Source organism: Castor canadensis, chromosome 9 (genome assembly GCF_047511655.1).
Source record: "Castor canadensis chromosome 9, mCasCan1.hap1v2, whole genome shotgun sequence".
Classification (NCBI taxonomy): Eukaryota; Metazoa; Chordata; class Mammalia; order Rodentia; family Castoridae; genus Castor; species Castor canadensis.
The window spans coordinates 114,371,635-114,391,282 of NC_133394.1; the positions used below are offsets into that span (position 1 = coordinate 114,371,635).

Below are 19,648 nucleotides of genomic sequence, written 5' to 3' on the forward strand. Positions count from 1 at the left end.
AAGGTCCCCGCCTGTCCCCAAGCTCAGGTAAAATCGCCTCCCTGCTTAGGACGGGTCAAGGTAGGACACAAAGTGAAAGGCCGAAGTTAGGAATGAGAGCACACATGTCGGAATCTCGGTGTGGAATGGGCCCAAGGTCCTGTGAGTAAGGGGCTAGCACCATTCCTACTCTGACAGCCCGAGTTCCAGGAGCGCGAGGAACCGAATGCGAGGATAGAACTTTGCTCTCCTGCTCTGCTCAACCTCCTGGGAGGAGGAGGGGGCAAAGGGGGCGGGGACTCAGGCCCAGGAGGGCGGAGTTGGGAGCGGAAAAGGGCCAATGGAACGCAAGCCTTCCCGTACTTACCCGAGCACTGAGGCCCACCCCCGATGGTGATTGGCAGACACGTTCTCGCGGCCGGCGCGGGCATGTCAGAAATCTCGCGAGAGTGCCGGTGGTCGGGGTGATCTGACGGTGTTTTGGTACTGCTTCCTTGCCTCTGGTGTCCTCCACTGGCTCGGGACATTCAGCCGAGAAGGAGCTCGAGGGGAGGTGGGCAAGGGCAGGGAATCTAACGGGCCCGGACCGGGAGCCTCCTCCCCTCGAATCCTGGACCCGAGGCCGAGGTTAGGCGCGCCCATCTCTCTTCGCTACGGGGCCCGTGCTGCTGGGCCTCTCGGCGGAGGGGCCCGTGGGAGTAAAGCGACTCCATTAGCCGTGCGGGGCTCTGGCGCGCCCTCCAGCTATGAAAGGCAGCTGGGGAATTGAAAATGGAGGGTGGGCCTGCGGTATGCTACCATGCAGTGGGGTCACCTGCTCCCGTTGTTCTCCCCCCCACCCCGCCCCGCTTCTAGCGCATGTTTTTTCCTGCTAGTTTAAAGATAGTTCAAGTGGGAAAAGCCACATTTGCAGTTTGAAGTGCCTTTCCAATGCAAAACCTAGAGCGCTCACCTCCCTAACAGCTAATGCAGATTCCTCCAGTAAAGGAATCTTGCACTGGGCAAACAACTCAAAATTATCACAAAGCATCTTTTACTAAATACCGTAAACGTTCGCAGAAAGCAAGTGGTGAGGCTGTGGAGAAAACATAACCCTTGGGCACTGCGGGTAGGAATTTAAAGTGGTGTGGCTGCTATGGAAAAAGTTTCATGGTTCCTCAACGAAATTATAAATACTACGTGATCCAACAACTTCATTTTTTTGTAAATACACGAAAGGGGCTGAGGGCGTGGCTGAGGGGGTGGAGAACTTTCTACAAGTACCCGGCCCTGAGGTCAATTTCTAGTACTGCCCAAAAAAACCCCTAATTCTATCATGAAGGCCCCACTCTCATGACTTCATTTAACCCTAATCATCTCCCAAAAGCCCCACCTCCAAATACCAAAACATTGGGAACAGAGTTCACCATAGGAATTAGGGTAAAAACCCAAAAGAATGGAAAGCAGAGACTCTTGATTCTTTACCCTAGTGTACAGAGTACCATTATCCATAATAGCCAGGAGGAGGAAGCAATCCAAATGTCCATCAGTAGCTGTATGGGTAGATCACCATGTGCTATAAGCACAGTAGAATAGAATTCAACCTTGAAAAGAAATTCTAGCCATGCTACCACATGGATGAACCTTAAAAATATTCTAAGTGAAATTTAGAATTAAGTCAGACATAAAGTCTTAAGGTCAAATTCATGGAGACATAAAATAGTGGTAATCACAATGGGGGAATTTGAGATGATGGAAAAGTTCTAGAAATGCAGAGTGGTGGTGAGTGATTGCACAACATTCTGAATGTACTTAATGCCAAAGAGTTGTACCCTTAAAAATGGAAAAAAGGATGCCAGGCACCAGTGGTACATGCCTGTAATCCTATTCAGCAGGCAGAGATCAAGAGGATGGAGTTTTGAAGCCTTCAGGGGGCAAATAGTTCCTAAGGCCCTATCTGGAAAAAAAAGGCTAGTGAAGTGGCTCAAGGTATAGACCCTGAGGTCAAACCCTAGGAAAAAAAAAAAAAAAAGACAAAAGGATAAACTTTGTTTTGTATATTTCAACCACAAAAAGTAAACAAACCAAAACATCCCATCAGTAGATCTAGTCACATCCAATCACTGGAAAACCTCATTTTTAATTCCAGCATCCACACTGTAGTCTTAATTTGTGAAACCTTTTCAAACTTTGATCTGAGAACTAAGTGAAATATGTGTTCAAGTTTATAAGATGCTACTTTTTGATGTATGTGTGTTGTTTTCAATTCTAAATATACAAAGTAGTATTTGGGGGATGAATTTTGGAACAATACTTGTGTTAGAATTCCTGGGAACCCAACAATACAAGGTGTATTATTACAAATGAAAACATCAGCATCCATTTTCTTGTTTTCTACTTGGAAATAGACTTGGTATATTGCATTTGAGCTACCATATCAATCAATACCAATAGAAAAACCAAAATTTCATAATTTCCCCCTAGCTCATTATGTAAAACAAGAGGCAGGTTGTGTATTTTTAGCATTTTTATTATCTTAGATCTTTTGGGGGAAGTAATGTTGCCTGTACATAATTAATGTACTTCAGATATCACTAGTGAGAAAATGTGCTTTTATCCTTCTACAAGTGGGAAAATAGAAGGCATCCAATTTGAGGTGGTGCTGAAACCTTCATCAACTTTCCTGAAGATTATTTGTTCTCTTCTACTGAAACTTCTAATTTTTCATGAGTAGTTTGTAAAAATAGGAGTACTAACTGTTGCTGCAGTAAGTTGTAACATGTTTTTCAGTTAGCACATTAGCACTTCCAAAGTTACCAGCTAACTTTGTAAGTAAATGTGAATAGATTTTCTTTCACCATAAAACTTAACATTATTTAAAGCATAATTCCTTTTAAACTTTGTGTAAAGCTAAAGGTACAAATGAGACATCTGAAATGTTAAAGTACCTAATGGTGACAAAGTAATGTCAGAAGCAAGTAGTTTTCACTGGCACAAAAAGTTTAAAGGTAGGGAACCCCTGGGGCATTGCACAAGTGGTAGAATGCCTGCAAGCTGGAGGCCTTGAGTTCAACCCCAAGTACTGCAACAAATAAATAAAAATTCAAAAAGTGAGAGTAGGAGTGATACACATGATGACGTATAGTCACCAACCAGTCACCCACAGATCCCATGAAGATGCTGAGGGTCAGAAATTCGATTTGCTAAAATAGCCAATTAACTATGAGAAAATGGCTGACAAACAAATAAATACTTATTCTGAAAGACAACTTGTACAAGAAGAGTTTCTAGGAAGATTCCTTCTCATGATATTGTGGTTGATAATCTTGCACAGGCCAAACCAAAACAGAGCTTTGCAGGAACCTGCAACTTGGACAGACTCAGGGCACAGCGCTACTGCTTTGTCTCATGGGTTGTAGAGAAATTTCAGGCTGACACTGAAGAGCTGAGTGTCTTCAGACATTTTCCATTGGCTTGGTACATGATTTAAGCAGCATGAAGCCTCTGGAGCTCGGAGTGATAAAGCAGGGCATGGAACTGGCCATTTATTTATTTATTTTGCAGTACTGGGGTTTGAACTTAGGGCCTTCACCTTGAGCCACTCCACCAGCCCTATTTTTGTGAAGGGTTTTTCAAGATAAGGTCTTGTGGAACTATTTGCCTGGGCTGGCTTTGAACTCTGATCCTCCTCATCTCTGCCTTCTGAGTGGCTAGGATTACAGGCATGAGCCACCCACACCCAGCAGAACTGGCCATTTTTTAGGAGCCTAGCACACTACCTCAGGGTGAGGAACTAAGCACAGAAGCACTCTTGCCTGATTTCTTCAAGGTGAGCTCATTCAAGATGTAAATGAAACCTTCAACAGAGAGCTAGAGAGGAATGATATAACATCTCAGAAGGAACGAGAGTGGCCATGTTTAGGCAGACACAGTCCAGATTTAAGTAATAAAAAATAAAAACAAGAAGAAATAGACTTAAATAGTAAAAAATAAAAACAAAAAATAGACTTATAATGAAACTTCTTTTTGGAGTGGGAACTGAGCTCAGATGTTGGAAACAAGATGCAATTCTGCCAGCAAGGAAGAACAAAAATAAGAGGCATATAAGGAATGATGTACAGTTACTCTTCCTGAACAACAGAGCATCAACAATATTGTAAAACACATCTGTGAAGGTACAGGATACGAGGATATGTAACCAAAGGCTGTTGAAAAATGGGGGAATCACAGATAAAGTGGTAAGAAAGAGTAATGGAAGGGGTTGAATGGTCCAAAGTAAAGTAGACTCACAGCAGGGACACATTGAGAAACCCTTTCAAACACTGACTTAGATATTACTGATGAAAGACAGGACTTTAAAATAGGTATAGTTTGTATGGGAGGGGTACTTGCAGGAGGAGGGAGGGTGAGGGAAGCAGATTAAGGTGAGGGAATATGGTTGATGGACTTCATATACGAAATAGAACAAAGAAACCTCTTGAAATAGTTTTAAGTGGGATGGGGAAGGGCCCAAGGAGAGGGTGGGAGTGATCTAACCAATGTACAATATAAGCCTATTTGGAATTGTTACAATGAATGCCCCCAGTACAACAAATATATTCTAATAAAATATCAATGAAAAAAAATACTCTTTTCTTCCTTAAAAGTCACTCTCCCTACCACCCCTTAAAAAAAAAATCAGACTTAATTTTGTTCAGCCTATAAACCTTTTCAATTTTAACTGGATTTTGGGTGGGTGGGTAGGAGGAATGGGGAACAGGTTTGAACTGAATGAAGCAGCTGCTCTATTGCTGGAGCCACACCTCCAGTACTTTTTGCTCTGGGTTTTTTGGGGTTGGTGTCTAGCAAACTGTTTGCTTGGGCTGGCCTTGAACCTGATCTAGATCTCAGCCTCCCAAGTAGCTAGGACTACAGGTGCTACTGTAGTAGCCACACATGCCTGGCTAAATGATTTTTATATACAAACTGGTTTGGTATGAAACGTTGACATTTCTTTCATCGTGATATTCTGTAGATTGAGTTTCAAAACGTATCACTCCAATTAACACACAAACCACAACATACATAAATCTTTTCATCTACAAGGGACTGAGTTTTGACCTTCACATTACATGTGTTACTGTGTGGACTGAACATATCCTAAGCTTCAGCTCTAACAACCTTTATTAAAGGGGAGACAGTATCTTGAATATTCATGAAGCTGTAATAGCTTCAAGTAATTATGATCTAGTCGACTGGTAGTTTTGAAACGTTTTAATAAAGACATTAGAAATTCATGTCAGAGTTGATATCAATGCATTCTATAGAAAGTAGGTAAAAAATGGTTTTACATGGAAGAAATTCTGATCAGCCTAAAATTAACGCAAAGGACTTCAGCATACTTGTCCTTTAACATCTTAAAGAGCTAGCTGAAATGTGCTGTTCCTTCCCATAAGAAATTTGAGTTCAACAAGTACAACTTGAGTTATTTGCCTATTTATTTCCGTCTTTAAGGATGATGCTATTGAAGTGTGGTCTCCCATTATTATAAGTGTTACTGAAACCCAGACAACAAAACTATCATAGGAAGGACTTTGTCAGCCCTAAGGTGGTTAACCCTGAGACAACTAGTTATGTTATACTATTAAATTTTATTTATAAAAATCTCCCCAGAAACTCAAGTGACATTTCTTGGAATGTGAGCCAAAATTGAGGTTATTTATAGACAACTGGTCTCATTTTAAGTCTGTATCACCCCTGGGTACTGCTGGTGAAAGCTCTATGGCCTCCAGGGCAAAAAAATGTTTTCCCTATTAAATTCAGTTCTGTATTGTATAAATGAAATTTATGTGTGTATATAATAACTGGCTTCCAATAAGCCAAAAAATAATCCTTTTACCAGTTTTGATGTTTTATTAGGAATTTGCTAGTTCTGCATTTTAGCCATTCTATCACTTATGACTAAAGCTCAATTTTATTTATTAGTGAAACTGGGGTTTGAACTCAAGGCTTTGCCTTTGCAAAGCAGGCACTCTACTGCTTGAACCATGCCTCCAATCCTTTTTGCTTTGGTTATTTTGGAGATGGGATCTCAGGAACTATTTGCCTGGAGTGGCTTGGAACTGCCATATTCCCACTCTCAGCCTCCCAAGTAGCTAGGATTACAGGTGTGAGCCACATGAGCCCAGGTAAAGTCTAAATATATTTTAAATTGATGGCCACACCTGACACTTTAAAATAAAAACTAAAAAGATAATAAAAAGTGTGGGAGGCAGTCTGGTGTGTTGAAGTTCTAACAAAGCAATGTTTCTTAAGCTTTTCACTTGTGACCTGTGGCCACTACAACAAATTACCAGTAACTCTGCTTAAAACAGAAATTTATCCTCTCACAGGGCCACAAGTCCTTTTATTGGTTCCTTAACCTCCAGTTTCTGGTGGTGGCTGCTTCACTCCAATCTCTGCTTTGTCTTCATATGGCTATTTCCTATATGTGCAATCTGTCTGCCTCCCTCCTATGAGGGACCTTGTGCACACTAGGATTGTCCTGACAATCATCTTCACATTTCAGAACCCTTAATCCAATCCTATCTGCAAAATAAGGGAACATCTGCAGGTGCCAGATGTTAGGACCTGGCATCCTTGGGCGCCTTGTTCAGTTACCAAGCCATCTCCCTAGACAGATTGGTTTTCAAAATCCAAGGTGGCCACCATGCATCTCTACAACAGTACTGCCAGCAGCTGTACAAAAGTGCAAATGTTCGCTACCTGTGCTGTCCCTAACCACATATAGCTACTGAGCACTTGAAATGTAGCCAATGCAACTGCAGAATTGAAATTTTAGTCTTACCTAAATAGCCATGTGACTAGTGGTCAGGTCTGCTATCTCTGTAGTTCTTTATTCTGGGCTATGTTTCTTCCCATTTAACAAACTGTTCATGTTACCTGCTGCTAATTCAGCCTAACAGACTTCAAACTAGTAACCCAAAAATTGTCAAAAACAGGTTCCATGGCAGGTGCAGTGCCTCCATAGGCTCACCCAGCCCAAGTAACTCAATGGGCAAAGAACTATCTGGAGGGCTCAGTGGAAAGGGAGAATTTGTGAAAACTGATTACCTTTGAAAGGGATTTACTAAAGCCTTGTCAGACTTCATGCACTTTTCATGACAACACCTAGTAAACATAACTTCTCTGGACTCCTTGTCCTACCAGAATTTATTAGCTTTGGGATTTTTTGGCAGTAGTGTTTGAACTGGGCCCAGCATTTGCTTGTCTAGCACCACCATTTGAGACATGCCCCAAGCCCTTTTTTTGCTTTAGCATTTTTCAGGTACTTCCATTTTCGCCCAGGGCCAGCACCTTCCACGGTGGTCCACACTACCAAGACCAGCTTATTAAGAGGGGGGGTCTCCCTAATTTTTTACCTGTAGTTACATATGCTTCCAGCCAACTATATCCAGTCTTTTCTACCTTGTCTCCTATGTACATACTACTTGGCAGATTAAATGAACATGAGAGCTATTCTATTGTAAATACCCATAGACACGCATCATGACTGACAACACCGTATCAGTAATACAGCATCATAAAAATGATGAACAGGCTGGATGCCAGTGGCTCATGCCTATAATCCTCACTACTTGGGAGGCTCAGATTGGGAGAATGATGGTTCCAGGCCAGCCTTGGCAAATAGTTTATGGGACCTCAATTCCAAAATAAACTAGACAAAAAAAAAAAAAAAGACTAAAAGTTGGGGGGTGTGACTCAAGCAGCAGAGTACCTGCTTTGCAAGTGAGGCTGAGTTCAAACCCCACTCCCATCAATACATTTTCCCAGGACTTACAATTTTAAAACAGATGAAGTAGTAACTGGTATAAAAATCACATCAAAATGTAGGGTTTGAAACCTAGGCCCTAAACATTATACTGTTGCTATGAGTAGGTGATGGCTATAAGCCATCCATTTGAATGTCACATATAATCCAACAGAATCAAAAATTTCTTTTCCTTAAGGGCCATCCCTCTTCAGTCTTACTTGCTTCCTGCCTGAAATGCTCTCCGCCCCATTTATAGAAACACTTAAGATGTGATACACATCCTCTAGTCATATCCCTGGTCACCTCTACCTGCAATTATGAGTACCATCCCCCAACAAATATAGCCAGCTAAGACTGGCCTTTGGAGTATAATGCAGAACATGAAACTGATAGGCCAAAACAGTTACAGAAATAACCAGTAAGGACTTTAAGATAAACATTAAATAGCTTTATTTAAAGTTTCTAGAAAATGATTTTAAGTGCAATTCCTAGACATGTAGAACTGGGTACATGCATTTTCCTTCCCAGATTGTCATAGTTCTTCCCACATGAAAGCTTTCCCACTATCCCCAATACTATGTTCTTTTAATCCCCTTTTTACACCTCACTATGCTAACACACCTTTGAAAACACTAACAAACTGAATGAAGATGCTCCTTTTGTGCCAAAGGGAACCTGGTAAAACAGGCTCAAGGTGATAACTACAAAAGATTTATATTCTTAACAGCTTTACTGTGTCCCTCTTTCCACCCAAAGTATACCAATCTATAGAATTTTTTTTAAACTCTTACACTGACACCAAATCTCAGGGATTCTATTAGACACCGACTCCTTGTTCAGTTGAGTTCCAACCTAACCCATTTCTTCCTCTGTAAGATGGGAGAACAGCACCAATCTCAGGGCTGTGAGAATTAAACGAAGGGGTTCAATGAAGCACTTGACACATTGCCCTGTCACCACTAGCTCTGTCCCACTGTTCTAACTCCTGTGGCATTGTGGACACCTGGTTAGTTACTACATCTAAAAACATTTCCCCTCATTAGAGGCACTTTCTTATTGTAACTGTGGAGTGCTAATAGGTGAAATTGTTAAAATACCAGGAGATTAGTCCAGCTTCAACCGTTTGCACCTGTAGTTTCATCCTACAAAAGGAATGAAAACGTTTTAAATAAACAGAAAACGCTGCGGTACATTCTTTCCAGTTTGTCTTAATGCATTTCAAGCAAAAGCCTTAGGTACATATGAAGTTTCCACTTTCAAAGAAAACCAAAGTACCCAAATTTCCTTACTATAATAGTATCCCAGAGGAGTCCAAAAAGTATGTGTGAATATAGCAAAGCAAAGGCTAAGTTTAAATGTATCGTTTCATTAACTATATATAAAACATCTCGGTTATGTTTAAACTGTTAACTAAATTTCTTCTGGTTCAGCTGTGACTCCAGACAGGATCCAGGGAGGAGTTTTACAAGCTCTTCTCTGGGTTTTATGGAGATTTCCTTTACCCTTCTGTGTTAGCCTCTCAAGGCACTGCGTCAACCTTAACAGGGCACAGGAAAGGGCGATCTTTTAAACCGTGTAACACGTCTGCCAACCCATGAGGGGCAGTTGTTCTGCGTGAGCCTGCGAATTTCCTTTCCGGTAAGTGTCGATTTGGGCCTCTGCAACAAACACGCGCCTGGAAACCCTCCGGTTGCAGTTGGCCACGTGTTCGTCGCATGCGTCATTTCAAGACTAGGGACATACCTGCGCCTAGAACCGAGGCAGCTGCAACTCTGGAACGCTGGAGACAAACTCTCGTGGCCGACCTACCCGGGTCGGGGTTCCGGCAGCCGTGGGCAAGGCCCCGCCCGGAGCTCCCTACAAAATAGCATCGGATCGGCCCTGGGGAAACAAAGCGCAAACGTGTCACCCCGCCCGGCGGCCCAGGGAGGCTCCGTGCGGATGCGCGCGGCGCCTGTGTCTCGCGCGGCCCCGAGCCGGGCACGGCCACCCGACCCCCGGGCCACCGAGGGCTGCTCTACCCCTCCGTTCTGGCCGCCGGGAGCAGCGGAGCTCCGGGCGGGCAAAGCTCGAGGGGACGCGGGGCCACCCCAGCCCCTACCCAGGTCCACAGACCGACTAGTACCCTCACCTCGGGAGACCAAGAACAGACACACTCACCGCCAAACCCACGGGACAAAGAGGCCGGCGACCCGAGCGCGGCGCAGAGACTAGGACCGCGGGGCGGGGCGGGGCGGGGCGGGGCGGGGCGGGGATGGACCAGAGAGACGGGCAGCCAATCACCGGAACGACTCGGAAGGGGGCGGGATGAGGAGCCGGGAAGGCGGGGCCAGGGAACTCTAGACCGAGAAGGGACCACCAGTCCATTGACTGCGGTAGATTTTTCGCTGGTACTTGCAGTGGCGGGACAAGGTGGGGACCCTGTGCGGAGCATCCTTCCGGGAACCAGATTCTTCAGGCCCCCTACCAGTGCTTGCCACTGGTGAATCTGGGGTCACCGTACTTTTCCTCAGGTGCTGTGCTGGAGAGGTGGTCGCGGTTCCGCCAGGGCTGGGCTATAAGCCCCGAGATACCCTTTCCTCAAACTATTAATTCCATGTATGTCCTGTCCAACAAGCTCAAACTTCTCACCCTCCCTCCCCCGTGACCTCTCCTAAACCCGGAAGGACCAGCCTCCTTCCCTCCTGCTCCTTGTTCATCTATTTTCCAGTATTCAGCAAGTAGACTGCAATAATCAACAGAGGGTCAGATGGAGGTGAGGTGCCTCACAGCTCAGCAAGCATTCTCAAGGTGACAGACTCAAACTTAGCAAACAAGAGTGTTTACCATAGGTTAACAAAGTTAATCCTCAAAATATTTCTCATCCCCAAATTGTAGGTGGGAAAACGGACACGTTGAGCAACTTGTCCAAAGTGACAGAGCAGCTAGCGAATGGCGGTTCTGGGATTTGAACAAAAGCAGTCTGAATACAGAGTGCCTCAAACAGCATTGTCCTTCTGCAGATGTGGGGGTGGGGCAGGAAGAGAAATCAACAAATAGACTACAAGGTAGGTGCCTGAGGACAGGCGTTGAAGGACTACAGAAGGCAGAAAGAACAGCATACCCAGAGCACCATGGTAGAACAGGAAAGTGGCCTGTGTGGGACCCCAAAGTGCAACCGCCCTGCTGAATCTGTTATTGTCCCTTTGAAGACACATTACTTTTATTTAACTGTGATAATTAACGTGACTAAGCTTCAAAGGAAGAATCTTACAGATAAATAAATCTCAGGAATTCAGTGACAACCTGATGAGATTTGGGGATAGTTGTGCAGAATATCTTCTCCCCAAAATCAGGTGATAAAAATGGAAAGAAGTTATGTAATATTTAACTTGAATTTATGAGAAATCTACCTCAATTTGAAAGCTTCACTCTGGCCAAATTCTCAATTCAAAGGAGATGACAAACTCAGTTTTTTGAAATGATAAACTGTTCCCTTGTCTTAAAAGAGACTGTTTTCCCAACTCTAAATACATATTTCTTATAATATATTATAAATATGACACTAAATTGCATTATAAATATATTTATTATAAATGTATCTATAGTTAGAATTAAATATAGAGGTTATAGAGCAACGTAAACCCATTTATACTTTCTTTTGAGTTACATTCGGAATAATCTGTCTTTGGCATTAAAAATGCTTATAATAGGGTTGGGGGTTTAGCTCAGCGGTAGAGTGCACATCCAGCATGCCAAGGCCCTGAGTTTGATCTCCAGCAACAGACCCCTGTGTGTGTGTGTGTGCGCACACACACACACACACACACACACTTGTAATGCAGTTTAAAGGGAATTGCATCAGTTGTATTTCTTAAAATTTAGTCTGTCTAAATTTAACCTGTCAGAAATTGAACAAAAGGTCCTAGAGGAATAGGGATCCAGATGGAACAGCATAAGAGACCTGTTGACAGTCGTGATGGAGGTTTAATGTCGTCATAGTTCCCAAAACTCCCACTTTAATAAACGGTTTTCCTTGGTCCCTATTAATCCCTTCCCTTGGGCTCTGGGCTTTGCCCCTGCTAGCTTCCTCAGACCCCCAAGCTAGTCATAGTTTCTTGTCTTTGTCTCTTCTCTCACTTCCTCTCTCTGGCTTCTAGCTCATCTGTGTATGTATACTCTATATTGGAACCTGAATAAACCTTCCCTTCATCAAATTTCCTCCAGTCCCCAGATACCACATACATGGTTCCCCTTCCCAACCAGTCTTCAGAACAGATTATGTCTTCGTGTCTCCATCATCTTAGCCTGATCCACCGCTCAACTCAGCATAGTCTTTCTTCCTCCCTATTTCCCTGAAACTGAGCGGCCTCCTAGTGACCAAATCCAATGGTCCTTAACTTACCCAGATTCTCTGGTATAACACAACTGCTCACTCTCTCCTTGGGTCCTCCATGCCTCTGAGTTTCTGGATTTCTGTACCTCCCTGGTTTTCCTCTAACACTTGTGGCCCTCTCTTCTCTTTCTTCTTACTCTTCAAGTGCTGTTCTGGCTGAACTCCTCAACTCTCCTTTTGCTCTGTATACTCTGTCTGACCAACTTCCCAGGTATAGCAATAATAGAAGTCATTTACACTGGGCGCTGGTGGCTCATGCCTATAATCCTAGCTACTTAGGAGGAAGTCAGGAGGATATCAGTTCCAAGTCAACCCAGGAAAAAAAATTCATCATAAAAAAGGAGTGGCAGAGTGTCACAAGTGGTAAGAGTGCCTGCCTAGCAAGTGTGAGGTCCAGAGTTCAAACCCCAGTGCCACCAAAAAACCAAAAAAAGTCACTTACTCAGCAGTAGACATTTTACACATGTTATCTATAATTTTTAAAGCAATTAAGGGAGATAAGAATATTAGCAGCATGAAACAAGCATTTATAAGCCATTCATAGAATTTTCCCTTTACATAAAAATACTATTATCAACATTTTAGAGATTATAACTGATGCCAAGAAGGCCTTCTTGGCTTTCCCAAACCACTCAACTCATGGCAGGACTGGGATTCCTATCCTGGGTCTCAGCCTACCTGTTTCCCACCAGCACATACCGTTCTCTTAGCTTCACAGCCTGGATATCCTCAGGCCCTCCAGACATTTCCTCCGATATCCCAGAGACACCACAAAGTCATCTTATTCCAAATGGACATCACTCTCTTCTACTCACCCTGCACTTCCCTTCTCTGTCTCTTTCTTAAAGAATAACAATTCCATAGTCCTTGATACAGGAGGATCACTTGAGTTTTAGTCCAGCATGGGCAACACAATGAGCCCAACCGTCCAAGATTCAGTTCAAATGCTTTCCTCTCTCAGTCTCTTCCTCCATCTCTCTTACCCTCTTCTCATCAATCAGTTCTCTCTGTTGACCACTGACAGTCTTCCTCTTCTCTCCATCCCCTGCCTGCCAGTACACTGATTCTCTCTCATCTACTTTCTGTCCAATGTAGCAGTTTCCACTGGGCCTCCCTGTCCCAGTCTTCCTTCCCTGGTAATTCCTCATTGCTGTCCTCTCCCTTGGAAATCCCAAATGGCTCTTCACTGCCACCAGGAACAAGACAAATCCCTATCTATCTTTCAATCCCTATCTGTCTATCTTCTCACATCCATTGTGATCCAACCATGCTGAACTAATTGCAGTTTCCTGAAAGCAGCCCAGCGCTAATACAACAGTCTCCAATGATTGAAATGTTTCCCCACATGGAGCCACATGTGGCTACTGCCTTCTTGAAATGTGAGTAACACAACCCAAGAACTGAAGGCCTGGAGCCAAAACATGGTTTGTGTTCTGCACAGCAACTAGTCTGCAAAAATAATAGGATATTGTGAAATTTGATTAAGCAGCAAGGTGAAAGGAGATTCACTTTCGTTAGTTAAGGGTGTTAGGCAAGCATTTCTTCAATTCTAAAGACAGACCAGAAGGGAATTTGTGTTTTATACTTTAGAACAAAGGTGGCTTATCTCTGAGTGACAAGCTAAGTGTTTCAATGGGCTCTTGTGCATCTGTGATCACATTTATGTGTCTGTATCCATTTGTCAGTCTACTACTATCAGCAGGTATTGGTGACTTGGATGCCAGGCTGTACCCAGGTATGGTGAGGTCAATTTGGGTGGTCCTCCTTAAGAAAAACAATGCAAAATATCATACTTTTATACCTTTTACAAAAATATACATTCATGTGGGTGCATTGGGGGATCCCTTCCCAGGCCCTGGATGGAGTCCATGCAAATAGAAGGTAAAACCCAAACTTCACACCAGAAATCTTAGGATATTTCCAGCTCAGCTGCTCAGATGCACGAGAGCAAAAGCTTTGCTGTTCCTAATCACAGACAGCTAAGGAGGAAACTGAGCATGTGCAATGGCTTCATCCTTAATCACCAGACTAATGGCCAGCTTTTACTTAACCCTTGTTATTATGTGCTGGGTGCCTGACTATTTGAATCCTCATATCAGAACTTAACAAGTGCAAAGCCCTGACTTCGACCCTCAGTCCCACAAAGGATGGGAGGGGAGAGGAGATAAGAAAGAGTAATAAAGGGGTTGAATTTGATGAAAATACATTATATATGCTTATGGAAATATCACAGTGAAACCCCTTTGTACAACTAATATACACTACTGAAAAAAATGAATAAAATAGCAGTTAGAATGCCACATGCCTGTAATCTCAGTACTCAGCAGACTGAGGCAAGAGGATCTCAATTCAAGGCAGCCTGGGATATACACAGAGACCCTGTCTCAAAAAACAAAAACACAAAAGTAAATATGATAGCTTTAATGAGGAACTTGAAAACAACCTGCATTTGTTGGTATCTGATTCATGTTTATTGTGGGGTTTTTTTTGCATTTATTTGTAATGATTTATAATTTACTTTGTTCATTTATTCATTTGTTTATTCCTATTTACATTCCATCCTAATCCAAAAAGGATTTGGATATAATTTACAAGATTATAATTACAATGAGAGTTCTAAAACATAGTGAGGAAGTTGAAATGCAGAGAAAATAAGACGAAGCTTAGGGCTAGTACACCATATAATCCACAGGATACATTTGCCATTTGCCAGGTGAAAGGCAAAAAAAGCTCTACTCTGAGTTGCTGGGCAGTCAATGCAAAGATCAAAAAATAGAAACAAACCAGGCCCTCAGGAGAAAACCAAACATTCCTGAAAGAAATTGCCTCCATGCATCTTCACAAAGAAATTGCCTCCATGCCTCTTAATATCAATAACCTAAAAAGAATATGTTTAATCTCTCAAACATTCATGTTTCCAAGATTTTTGATGCCTAGTCAAGGTGATGGAGGAGACTTAAACTCAATGAAAGCAAACATTTTTCCAAGTCTTACTTGTCAAGTGGCAAGAGGGTTCTAGGTCAGGCCAGGAACCTTGGGAAATGAACTGAACACTGAATATGAAGTCCATAGGCCACACCCTACTGTAAACTGAGACTAGTGACCGGGAAGAGGTGGAGTGGGTCCATGGAAGGATGTACTATAGGGCTGGGGATGTAGCAGTTGGTACTGTGCTTGCCTAGCATGCATGAGGCCCTGGGTTGGAACCCCATACTGCAGAGAGAAAGGGAAAAAGAGGGTTGGGGGGAGATTATATGGGTTAGCTTCCTGGTCAAAAATTTAACATTAAACTATTACACACACTAGCTTTCTTTCTCTTTTTTTTCTTTTTGGTGGTTCTGGGGTTTGAACTCAGGGCCTCACACTTGCTAGACAGGCACTCTTACCTCTTGAGCCACTCTGCCAGCCCTCACCAGCCCTTTTTTGTGTTGGGTATTTGTGAGGTAGGGTCTTGTTGGCCTCCAGCAGTGATCTTCCTGATCTCTGCCTCCTGAGTAGCTAGGATTATAGGCGTGAGTCACTGTGCCCCATTGTTTTGGATTTTTGAGACTGGGTCTTGCTCAGGCTGGCTTCTAAACCCACTATTTAGCCTAGGCTAGTCTTAAACCTGTGATTCTCCTGAGAGCTGGAATTAAATGTATGTTTTACCACACATGGCTCATAGCATATTTTTGGTTGTTTTTGGTGTTTTGGTTTGTTTTGGATTTGAACTCAGGGCTTTGCACTTGCAAGATATGTGCTCTATCACATCAGCCACCCCTCCAGCCCTTTTTGCTCAGGTTATTTGGTGATAGTCTTGCTTTTTGCCTAGGCCAGTCTGGACCTCAATCCCCCTATTTCATGCTTTCTGCCACAGCTGGGATGATAGGCCTGTCCCACCATGCCCAGCTTTTTTCCATTGATCTGGAGTCTCTCAAACTTTTTTTGTTCAGGCTGGCCTGGAACCACAGTCCTCCCAATCTCAACCTCCCAAGTAACTTGGGATGAGAGGCAACTACTGTGCCTAGTTATTGGTTGAGATCAGGGTCTCTTGAACTTTTTGTCCAAGCTGGTCTTGAACCATGATCCTCCCCATTTTAGCCTCCTAAGTAGCTAGTATTTTACAGGCAGAAGGCACTGGTGCCTGACTCACTAGCATACTTTTAAGGCAAATAAATTAGTCTAACAAGATTATAAGAGTAAAACTAGATTCTGGAAACAAAATATCACCACAATAAAGTGTTAAATATAATACACCAAAATACAAGCTTGCTTAATTAATTAACTAATTGATGGTACTGGGGATTGAACTCTGGGCCTGATTAGGCAAGTACTCTACCACTTGTACCACATGCTTTGCATAGATGTGAAATTAACTGGTTGCTCAGAGTATCAACTGAATACTTAGTTAACGACAATTTTGTAGACTTTCAAGTGGCTTTTGATGAGAGAATTTAAATGATCTTCCTCATTTTAAAACAAGGCAGGCACCTGTTGGTCACGCCTGTAATCTGAGCTACTTGGGAGGCTGAATTGGGAGGTTTGAGACCAGCCTGAGTAAATAGTTTGCAAGACTCAATCTCCAAAAATAACCAGAGAAAAGTGGGGTGGCGATGTACCTCAAATGATAGAGCAACCTGAAGTCCTGAGTTCAAACCCCAGTCCTGACCCCACAAACAACTGAAAACAACAAGAAACTCTGAGCCCAATGCCTTTCCTATTCTGTGCTTTAATTTCCCCATTAATAGATGTATTCAAAGTCTTCTCTCTAGCCTGTTCCTGCTAAAAAGTTCAATAGTAATGACCTACTTCTAATATTATCCTTCAGCCTCACCCTACCACAACTGAAATTTTTGGAGTCAGAATAAACTAAGATGATCAAGTGAAATTTTCCAAACATGTACAAAAATAGAGTTCAAGGAGCCCTTGTGTATTTCTCTTCCAGTTAACAACCAATAACCAAAAACATTTATTTTGTGTACTTGTTCCATCTATCACTCTATTTTGTCAAGTATTTTAAAACAAATCTCAAATATCATGATATTTTATCTCTAAATATTTCAGTGTCATCTCTAAAGAAAAGACATAATCATACCTGACAACAATGCCAGGATGATTGCTAAGAAAATAAACAATAATTCTAAGTTTTTATTCAAACTCTCCCATTGTCTTAGAGTGTCCTTTTTAGCTTGTTTCAATCAGGGCTCAAACAAGGCCTACTCATTGTATTGAATTATGTTTAAGTTGCTTTCAAGCCCCTTTTAGTCTAGAAAAAATGACCTTCTTTCCTTTAAAATGCCTTTAATATTTTTAATAACAGTTTGTTTAGATACAACTCAGGTATTAGAAAAGTCACCCTTTAAAGTACACAAATCAGTGGTTTTTAATATATTCAAGTTTTGTATAATCGTCCCAGTTTCTAATTCTAAAACATTTTCTTGTCTTTCTTTCCCTCCCTCCCTCCCTTTCTTCCTCCCTCTGCCCCTTTCTCTTTCTTTCTTTTTTTGAAATAGGACCTTACTGTGTAGCTCAGGTTATGGCCTGAGACTCTTGGTCTTCCTGCTTCAATCACCTAAGTGCTGCTTCACAGTTTTATTTTTGTTTTTCTGGTGCTGGAAAAGTGTCAGAGCCAAGTGCTCTGACAACTACATCCATCCCCAACCCTGATTTGAAAACATTTTCATGTTCAGCATTTCCCTCCCAAGAGAATCCCCTAGTCCTTGGAAACCACACTTTCTACTTCTATGATTTGCCTATGCCCAACTTCTCATGGAAATGGAATTGCACAAGCTATGGCCTTTCGTATCTGAGTTTTTTCAGTTTGACCTAGTGTTTTCAAGGTTTATCTATGTTTGCTCTGCCATTTGATCCAGCAGTACCACTCTTGGGGATATACCCAAAAGACTGTTACTCCAGAGGCACCTGCACACCCATGTTTATTGTGGCACTATTCACAAAAGCCAAGTTATGGAAACAGCCAAGATGCCCCAGCACTGACGAATGGATTAAGAAAATGTGGTGTCTATACACAATGGAATTTTATGCAGCCATGAAGAAGAACAAAATGTTATCATTCGCTGGTAAATGGATGGAACTGGAGAACATCATTCTGTGTGAGGTTAGCCTGGCCCAAAAGACCAAAAATCGCATGTTCTCCCTCATATGCATACATTAGATCAAGGGCAAACACAACAAGGGGATTGAACTTTGATCTCAAGATAAAAGCGAGAGCACACCAGGAAGGTATGAGGATAGGTAAGACACCTAAAAAACTAGATAGCATTTTTTGCCCTCAATGCAGAGAAACTAATGCAGAAACTTTAAAGTGACAGAGGCCAATAGAGAAGGGAACCAGGAACTAGAGAAAAGGTTAGTTGGAGAAGAATTAATTTAGAAGGTAACACCCATGTACAGGAAAGCAATGCAAGTCAACTCCCTGTATAGCTATCCTTATCTCAACCAGCAAAAACCCTTGTTCCTTCCTATTATTGCTTATACTCTCTCTTCAACAAAATTAGAGATAAGGGCAAAATCTGCCTGGTAGGGAGGGGTGTGGGGGGGAGAGGGAGGGGGGCAGAGGGAAGAGGGGGGAAATGACCCAAACATTGTATGCACATATGAATAAAAGAAAAAAAAAAAGAACTAAAAAATAAGTAAATAAAGCCTTGCAGAGTAAGTGCTAAAGCCAAAAAAAAAAAAAAAAAACCTGTAAAAATTAAGTGGAGTGTTATACTATACTACAAGTATAGACCCTGCTATAAGTGGAAATGACAATTTTCGTTATAAAAATATAGCTATGTATAATTATATTCAACCTTTGAAATATTGTGTCAATGTACAACCCTTTATATAAAAGATAAGAAAATAGTAAAAAAAAAAAAAAAGGTTTATCTCTGTTGGATCACTCATCATACTTCTATCTAGTTTATGACTGTGTGGAACAGCATTTGTTTGCCCCTTTACCAGTTGATGGTAAGGCCTTTGGCTCTTTGAAGAAGCCAGGTCAGTGGTCCTATGCTCTGTCACATGTTGGATTTGGCTGATTGCTTAGGCCTGATGCTGTTCAGCTTGTTTTTCTATCCTTGATTTTCCTCATAGACTTGGAGAAACCTCATGTTCTTGAAAACTGGATTGTCAGACTTCAGTCTTGGAATAAATCACCTGGCCCGCTTGCTAAAAAGTGCAGAGTTCCAGGTCTCATCCACAGACTCTGGTTTCATAGGCTCAGGAGGGGGCCCAGGAATCTGCATGCTTAATACACTACTTAATTTTTTTTTTGCATTTTTATATGCTCTTGGGTCTTTTAAATAATCACCTAATGTATTTTATTAGCATATATTAATTTTTAAAAATAATGGTTTTCATCCTGACATTTTCATACATGTGTATATCATACCAGTTAATTCTAATTCAGGCACTGAACACAATGTTGAGAAACTTACCAGAACACAATTCATGAAACACTGCTGGGTATTCCTAAATCTTGATTTTAATGGTTCTTGGCATTTCACAGGAAATGACAGTAGGTCACTGACTAAATCTTT

At 42.1% G+C, this 19,648-nt stretch overlaps 1 non-coding gene and 1 pseudogene across 1 annotated transcript; both read right to left on the reverse strand.

Annotated features, from left to right (window-relative positions):
• Nucleotides 1-8,898: 8,898 nt before the first annotated feature.
• Nucleotides 8,899-10,117, reverse strand: LOC109685092 (uncharacterized; annotated as a pseudogene).
• On the reverse strand, nt 9,179-9,300 carry LOC141411285 (small nucleolar RNA SNORA26). The gene has a single exon (XR_012436076.1). It is a non-coding gene; the product is annotated as a small nucleolar RNA SNORA26 (small nucleolar RNA).
• Nucleotides 10,118-19,648: the final 9,531 nt, after the last annotated feature.